General features: G+C 41.3%; 1 long non-coding RNA gene across 3 annotated transcripts; it reads right to left on the reverse strand.

The window, feature by feature from the left end:
* Positions 1-1,085: 1,085 nt before the first annotated feature.
* Positions 1,086-7,343, reverse strand: LOC139706415 (uncharacterized). 3 transcript variants are annotated; one of them, XR_011707989.1, is made up of 4 exons: positions 6,909-7,343; positions 4,055-4,122; positions 2,157-2,330; positions 1,086-1,309 (listed from the first exon to the last, which is right to left on the reverse strand). It is a non-coding gene; the product is annotated as an uncharacterized lncRNA (long non-coding RNA). The 3 variants fall into 3 exon arrangements; XR_011707988.1 differs by lacking the exon at positions 4,055-4,122 and having other exon boundaries at positions 6,909-7,336; XR_011707987.1 differs by lacking the exons at positions 4,055-4,122; positions 6,909-7,343 and having other exon boundaries at positions 2,157-4,048.
* Between the last annotated feature and the right edge of the window lie 801 nt (positions 7,344-8,144).

An 8,144-nucleotide genomic window follows, 5' to 3' on the forward strand; every position in this document is an offset into this window, starting at 1 on the left:
CCATATATATAATTATATATTATATATCATATATTATATATACGATTATTCCATATGTTAACTGGTGATTTTGAGAAACTGACCCATTTTTGAAAGTAAATAAATAACAGCAGCTTCTACCTCAAGGCCTGTCCTAAGGAAGGGGGCGAGACCCTGGTCCTGGAAAAAACCCACAGAGCACTCCTAGGCACATACCCACCCTGCTGAGTTGTTTGTCTGTAAATAACAGGAGAGATCTGTAGCACCAGGTGTCCCTGACTCATTTAAGGTAGGTGAGGACCCATAGCAACCCGCTACCAACCTCCAATCAGCATGAGACAGGGAAAATACCTGGGATGCCAGATGACCCTCCCTCTGTAGTTTATGGTGGTTGATAACATGTTGGGAAACCATGTAGTTCAGCACCTACACCCCTGGGCCTAAACCAATCAATGCAAAGGAATCCCCCTCTTGTACTAACCAACCAATCACCCCTACCCAACTTGTTCCCGCCAGTGAATGTGCTAATCAATGTTAAGAGTTTTTGTTTGATTTTCCCTCAGTGTGTGATGATTTGCTGTGTGATGTTGTGAAGCATAGAGTATCTCTCCAAATCCTACAAAATCTCACTGAACAAAGGGCCGGGACTCACTCCCTTGGACCCCTGCATTGGATATGGTTGTGAGTCCAGGCTCGAGCTTGCAATAAAGACTCTTGTGTGATTGCATCGGATTCAGCTCCTGAAGATCTATTGGGGTCCCACGAATCTGGCATTACAATTTAAAATTAAAAACAGCTGGACTCCCTGCCAAGCCTATAATCCCAGTGACTGGGGAAAACGAGGCAGGTGGATTACAAATTTGAGGTTATCCTCAGCAATTTGGCAAGACCCTGAGCTACTTAGTGAGACCCTGTCTCAAAATAAAAAAAATTAAAGTGTTTCCGGTGGCAAAGTACTCATGGATTCAATCTCCAGTACCAAAAGAAAAAAAAAAAAAAAAGGAAGAAAGAAAAATTAATTTAAAACTAAATATATCCTAGTGAGTAGGATATATATTGAAAGACCCACCGATTCCCTGTCCAAGAAAGACGCACGAGGCACTGGCTGCAAAAGCAAGAGGCGATTTATTGATACACAGGCACCTGCGGGTGCCCAGCGAAACCTCAGCCGGAGCTTCGGTGAACTGGCACACCGGGCTTTGGGGTACAGATCTTTTATAGGGTACAGTGGTCAGTTTCCCTCCTAGCACAGTAACAGGTATCTCAATGGCTCTTTTGAATCCAGCATATAGGTCACTTAAAGGGTAAACTTGTTTTTCACTATAGGTTCCTGGAAAAACCATATAAAAACCATTTGTTATTCATTGTATGGTTTTTCATTGTATGATCCCGTTTGCCCAACCGTGCCGGTTCCTTTCCCAACCATCCTGTCCTTTCTTAATCGGTTACACTTAACTGATTTTCTGAAAAATACATCTGACGTCTGTGCAGGTGAGGAAGCAAGCCCTGGTGATTTATTACTGGGCCTAAAGTTATTGGGCTGGGGTCTTTCATTCCCCCCTTTTTCTTTATCATGGATAGAATCTTATATCCATTGTTCTGCTTGCTCAGGTTCTTGGATTAAGCTTGTGTGTGACCCTGTTTGTTGTTTAAGCAACTGGTACTGTTGAGTTAGAACCATAGTTTGGATTATAGAAAGTCTCTCTCTCATGAATTGCACCAATCTATTGAGTATGCAGGGTCCAAACGTTAGGATTATTAGCAGAATAACTAAAGGTCCCGCTATGGTGGATAGCAAAGTAGTTAACCATGGGGATTTGTTAAACCAATGTTTAAACCATCCTTGTTGTGCTTCAAATTTTTTTTTTTTTTTTGCCTTTTTGCCAACCTTTCAGTGACTTTTTTCATAGTTTCCCGGACCACCCCCATATGGTCAGCATAAAAACAACATTGTTCCTTTAAAACCACACAGAGACCATCTTTCTTAAGGAATCACAGATCTAATCCCCTCCTATTTTGTAGCACGACTTCTGCGAGGGAAGAGAGAGATTTCTCTAAGGCAGTGATAGACTTGGTCACTTGATATTAGACCCCCGATTTATCTAACTACACTGACTACCTAACTTTAAATCTGGCTTTATTTATTTATTTATTTTTCTAATTTGGGAACTCCTTACTGCTGTGAGGAAGGGGGATGAAGAGAATCTTTCTGGCTTCTTCAGGCTGAAAAGGGACGGCGTGGGGCAAGCAGTTTGGAGTCCCCCTTAAAAATATTGGGTCTATCGAGTGGTCCATGATGAAAGTCTAATTGAGAAGTAATAGGCTGGAGGGCCATTTGAGTGATGGGTGGTCTATAAGAGAAACAAGAACTTATTAGTACTGGAACCATATTGATGCAGTAATAAATGCCACAGCACAGAAATATGCCGATGAGTATAATGGCCAAGACAAAGATTAACAATGTTTTCTATCAGGCAGTACCAGGAACTAGGAGCTAGGATATTATTTCCACGAAAAAGTTGCTGAGAACATGGCTTCCATCTGAGCAGGTAAATCTTTAAGGATATTTGTCACATTGTCAGAAATGTCAGGGATGTCAACACAACAACTAACATGTAGGGTTACAGATGTCTTTTTCTTTAAGATATAGTTTAATAATTTAATGCCATCTGATCCTGCAAAATCCTTGTATTAGTATAACCTCTGTGTCTAATAGAGAAATTTTTAATTTTGCTACTTAGGGCTGGATAACCATATTAGCAAACATCAAGCCTACCTGCGTTGGCTAGAAATAAAGGCCTTAGACTAAAACTATTCTAGCAGTCCCTTTGACAGTTATCAGGCATTTCTGTCTAAGAATCTCTTTTGTAGCCTCCAGTTTACTTATTTATGGAAGTTACATTTAACTATTATTATCATTTAAGATGTCCAGGAACAGCTGTGCTTTGGCTTTGACTGTCTTTGCTAAGTGTTTAAGATGAAGCAAGTCAAACTGACTTTTGTTTCTACCTATTGTTTACAGTCAGCTGAGTTATCCTGGGAGTCCTCGGGAACTTCATAGCAGCTTTTCAGTTCTGCTAGTGCCATTTGCGCTAGGATGGGTCCAGGCCTTGCTTGACCATATGGCTTCCCTCAGAAGCATCAGGGATGTCTCCCTTTTCTAATGACCCTCCTCTTTACAGCAAATGCACCAAATGCTTTCTGTCCTCCACTGGTCTCATTAATCTCCCTGCTCAGGAGGTTATGTGGCCTAGAGTTGCTGAGCCCTTTGAAGAAGTCCCCTATTCCCTGATTTAGACTGACTCAGAGGGCAAGAGCCGAATATTGGTTTTCTTGGCCCTTTTAATTTAACTAATTTTAAAAACTTGATCTTAAACATCCAGCAAATAAGTCAACAGCCTTATATTAAGAGCACTGGGCTTTAATGTTTATCTCTCTATCCTGTAGGTGATAACTCCTTATCTTATGTTGACCCAGGTTGTGTTCTTAAAGCAATACCTCTTTAAAACATTAACAGGCAATCCTTAAACCATCTATAAGCAAACTACAAAACAAAACTAACTAGGGTAAAAACATATTTAGCTTATATAATAGCTACCTTGAATTCTAGCAGGGTTATACATCATAATTTCCTATTTGAGATCCTAGTAATCTTGGCACAAACCTATTTTTGGACACAACTTTAACTGTACTGAAATCTGGCTTACTTTTTTATAGCCACTTTCACATGTAGTGAGATGGGACAGAGCCTTATCTCAAGTAAGGCAGGGCTCTTTATAAATCTCAAGTACTATAGTTCTGAAGCTGATCATTTTACAAAGTTTACATAAATTGTTGTTCAAGTTTAATATCACACCTAAAACATGAATTAAAGGCTGAAAGCTTTTAACCTCTTATAGAAAAGTTGTAATGTACTTTTGTGTTTTGCAATAAAACCTTTACACAGATTAGGCTCTCAGACCCTCAGAGTAGAAAGTAACATGGAACCGTACATATCTTATTGATAACAAGTTCAGTTTAGAACACAAATGATATAATTGAATCTCTAACATGTTTTTTTGAAGCCTAAAATTACCATACAACTTTAGAACACCAGCTTGATATAATGTTCTTTTGAAGCTTCTACCTTACAGACTTGTATACCTGGAAGATATGAACACATTAATAACACCATAATTACATAAACCTCCTTTTGTTCACATTTTGAAACAATACTTGTAAACTTTTAAATTTAAGCAGAGTTAACATTTTATTAGGGCCTTTTTGAACACCTAGAGAAACTTATAAGCTTAATTTTGAGGACATTTTTACTTTTATCTGTTTACCCAATCTAAATTGAACCGTTTGAATCACGTGAATTAAAGATATTTGGATCTATTTTTAATTTTTTTTTTTTTATGAGCACTCCTCATCTGTCAATTGTTATATCACTGCAGGATATATGGACATACACACATACAGACATACCGACATACAACACATAACAAGAGTGTGCACACATAACAATAATAAAGGCCTCGTAGCTTTTCGCAGATGAAATCTCCATTGCAATGTTTTTTTGTTTTTCTTTTTTTTTTTTAAAAAAAAACTTCACTGATCAGAAAAACATTAACCTAGGTCTGCAGGATCAGAATCACGAGCTCAAAAAAAAAAAATACAGAATCTAAGAAAAAACAAGAGTCCTAAAAAGAAAAAAAAAGATGACTGGCCAGTAGTTAGTAAATACCATACAATTTACTTCTTGGTTTGGTCTAGTTTGAGTTGAGCAGACACTTTAGGCCTAAGGCATTTTAACCTTAAGTTATATTTCCAGGTTTAGATGTTGAAAATTATGATACAAATTTAAGAAGCAATTTCCAAAATTTAAAATTTTATATCTTTTTACACTAGAAAAACTTGTTCATATAAAACTGGAAATAGGATCTCTACCATCAGAAGAAATTTCTTTAGTACCTCTAAGCCACTTTGCTTGTTCTGAAGTTTCTAAAGTAGCATTGAGTTACATTAAATTTGCCCACACATTACCATATATATCTGAAATTAAGCTTTGAAAATTTCTAAGACTATTGGTATTTTATCTAATGTCATTTTTATGAGCCAGACCAACGTTTTAATTTCTTTTCAGGCTACCCAGTTCAAAATTGAAACTTTTTAATTTTTTTTTTAATCCCAAGTATTTAAGTTTTTTTTTTTTTGGCATGAACCATCTGAAATCAAACTAAACAATTGCTTAAACCCAACTTTTAACTGCAAGATAGTGCAATGCTTTAGAAACCCATTCAGGTACCAGATTGTTACAATAAAAAATTATTATTATTATTTTTTTTTAGACATACATTTAACCTAGATTATCCCTAAGAAACAATCAGACAACCAGATAAGAAAATATCTCTCCAGGTTTTGAACTTTCATTTAATTATGACTCCCATCAGTGGCACCATAGACTTTCCCATGAGTGGACCAGATGTTTTCATGTAGGGGCAACTATAGGTGTAAAATCAAGGGTCTCAGTGTGACTGGCTTTACTGCATTCAGTGTCCCTTCTTTTTAAGTAAACAGAGGTGGCGTAATCCTTAAGATGTAGACAAGGACCCAGGGAACTCCCCAGAGCTAAATGGCTCTGGCAGCTGCTGGGAGTCCCTTAATCCCATCTTTCACCCATAGGATCAGTTCCTCCAGTTTGGTTTGACCTTAGGCATTAGGCATTTTTTTTTTTTCCTAACTTTTTAGTAGCCAGCTCCCAAAAAGTCCATCCTCTGCTTGCAGTTGTTTCGAGTGCTAGGCTTCCCCAAGAAAGCAGATTGGGGATTCCTTAAAAGTCCCCTTGAGAGTGTCAAAATTTGTGACTGAAAATTTGGTTCCCATCTCTAAAGCCAATTAACACCAATTTAATAATGAGGACAGGGCTTTGAGAAAAGTCAAAGCGAGATGTCAAAGTTGTTAAATCCCCAGCAGGCATCTCTATTTGCACTCAAGCTGGTTAGGGGGGGGGAAGAAAACATTGCTTCTCTAGTCTCAGTATTCAGCCTTAGATGGAATTTATCATCCGCCTTGGGCTGCATTTCCAAGCAGCCCGACTCCAGGAAGACCCGTTTGCTTCCTGGGCCCTGTGATAACACTCGGGAGGTTTGGGGACCCGGTCTGGGACAGATCCACCATACCGCCGGGTGGAATCTTCCCGGCGGACTGCGCGGACCCCACCCATGCAGGAGGAGATTCGCAGAGGTCCTGAAAGGTTAAAAGCCATGATCTGGATGGCCATGCGGCCCGGCTGAAAGACAATCTCTGACTTTGCAGATTAGAGAGAGAGATGGAGGGACTCTCCTGGGGGCCATTCAACTCTGAGGGTGGGCCAATGTTGGCCACTCTGTGGTACAGAGTGTTACCCATTTTTTTCTTTTTAATTTTTACTGACTGGTTGTCTGCCCGATTTCGGACGTCCTGCCAATGGTCAAGGGTAAGACTCAAGGGAGTTGTCCCATGTTAGTCTCAGGTGGAATGAGAAAATGCAGAGGCAAGGAGACAGATACAAATCAGACAGGACACAAAACACAAAGAACGCTGCGCGGCTTCGGGCAAAGGCAAGAAGACAGACACAAATATCAGACTGTACACAGAGAACGCTGCGCGGCTCGAGCACAAACCGAACGTACCTGACGGATTAGGGAGAGGAGGGATACCGTCACCTCCGTCACCCACGAGTACAGTGTACTCTACAGAACATTGGAGGCCCCCCAAGATGGGCCTCCCTGAGCCCCTGGGACGTCTCCCAGGGTGGCAGGGGAGAAGTCCGAGTTCGTCAACTCCTTCTCAAGCTGCCCAGAATACAGAGCGATTACGCGTAATCGTACAGACGCTGCGCATGAACAGATAACAAGATAACAACCAGACAGAGAGAGACACAAAATGACACGAACTGGCCAGCTTACCTCCCAGTGGTTATCGGGTGTTCCTCGGGCAGGGATCCGGACGGGGTTACAGGAGTTCTCCTGGCTGGCTCGCCAAATGAAAGACCCACCGATTCCCTGTCCAAGAAAGACGCACGAGGCACTGGCTGCAAAAGCAAGAGGCGATTTATTGATACACAGGCGCCTGCGGGTGCCCAGCAAAACCTCAGCCGGAGCTTCGGTGAACTGGCACACCGGGCTTTGGGGTACAGATCTTTTATAGGGTACAGTGGTCAGTTTCCCTCCTAGCACAGTAACAGGTATCTCATTGGCTCTTTTGAATGCAGCATATAGGTCACTTAAAGGGTAAACTTGTTTTTCACTATAGGTTCCTGGAAAAACCATATAAAAACCATTTGTTATTCATTGTATGGTTTTTCATTGTATGATCCCGTTTGCCCAACTGTGCCGGTTCCTTTCCCAACCATCCTGTCCTTTCTTAATCGATTACACTTAACTGATTTTCTGAAAAATACATCTGACGTCTGTGCAGGTGCGGAAGCAAGCCCTGGTGATTTATTACTGGGCCTAAAGTTATTGGGCTGGGGTCTTTCAATATATTCTCTCTCTTTTTTTTTTTTTTTGAGAATGTGTAAGTAAGGCTTGAATGTGCCGCGTCCGGCTAACGGAGCCGAGTCCGGCGAGGGACGTCGGGGTTAAAAATACACAGGACACCAAGGTTCTTCATCCAGGAGGGAGCGTGTGCGCGCGCGCTTTATTGCCAAATTTGTTCCCCTTATATATCTTTTTAACAGCTGCGGGAAATTACTCAAAAGTGAGGAGGGGAGAGTAATAACTGCGTCCTTGGGTTACCGTCACGTCACCGTCCCCTATCAGGAGGCTCGAACAGGTCAAGATGTTCCCGAGACACATATGTGCGAGGCAGATAAACAGGGAACCGCAAGCCTGCGTCATGGCCTTGTGAGCTGGCCACATTGACATGCATAACAAAGAACTGGGGGTTGAGTCCCCAGGGGCCAGGGCGGGCCTACTATCAGCAAGTCCCCCTTTTTTGTTTTTTGCATGTCAATGGGAATCAAGTAGCCCCTGTCTTAGGTCGTCCACCGCCCTTGCATTGTTTACCCGTCTCTGGGGAGGCCCCATTCCCCTGGCTTAGGTTGCAGTGCAAGCGTGGAAGTTGCCCGTCACTGGGTACTACAAGATCAGCTCTTGTCCTACGTAAACGGACACTTTTCAGTTAGGATGTCATGGCCAGCA

The sequence above is a fragment of the Marmota flaviventris genome, chromosome 7, assembly GCF_047511675.1.
Source record: "Marmota flaviventris isolate mMarFla1 chromosome 7, mMarFla1.hap1, whole genome shotgun sequence".
NCBI lineage: Eukaryota > Metazoa > Chordata > Mammalia > Rodentia > Sciuridae > Marmota > Marmota flaviventris.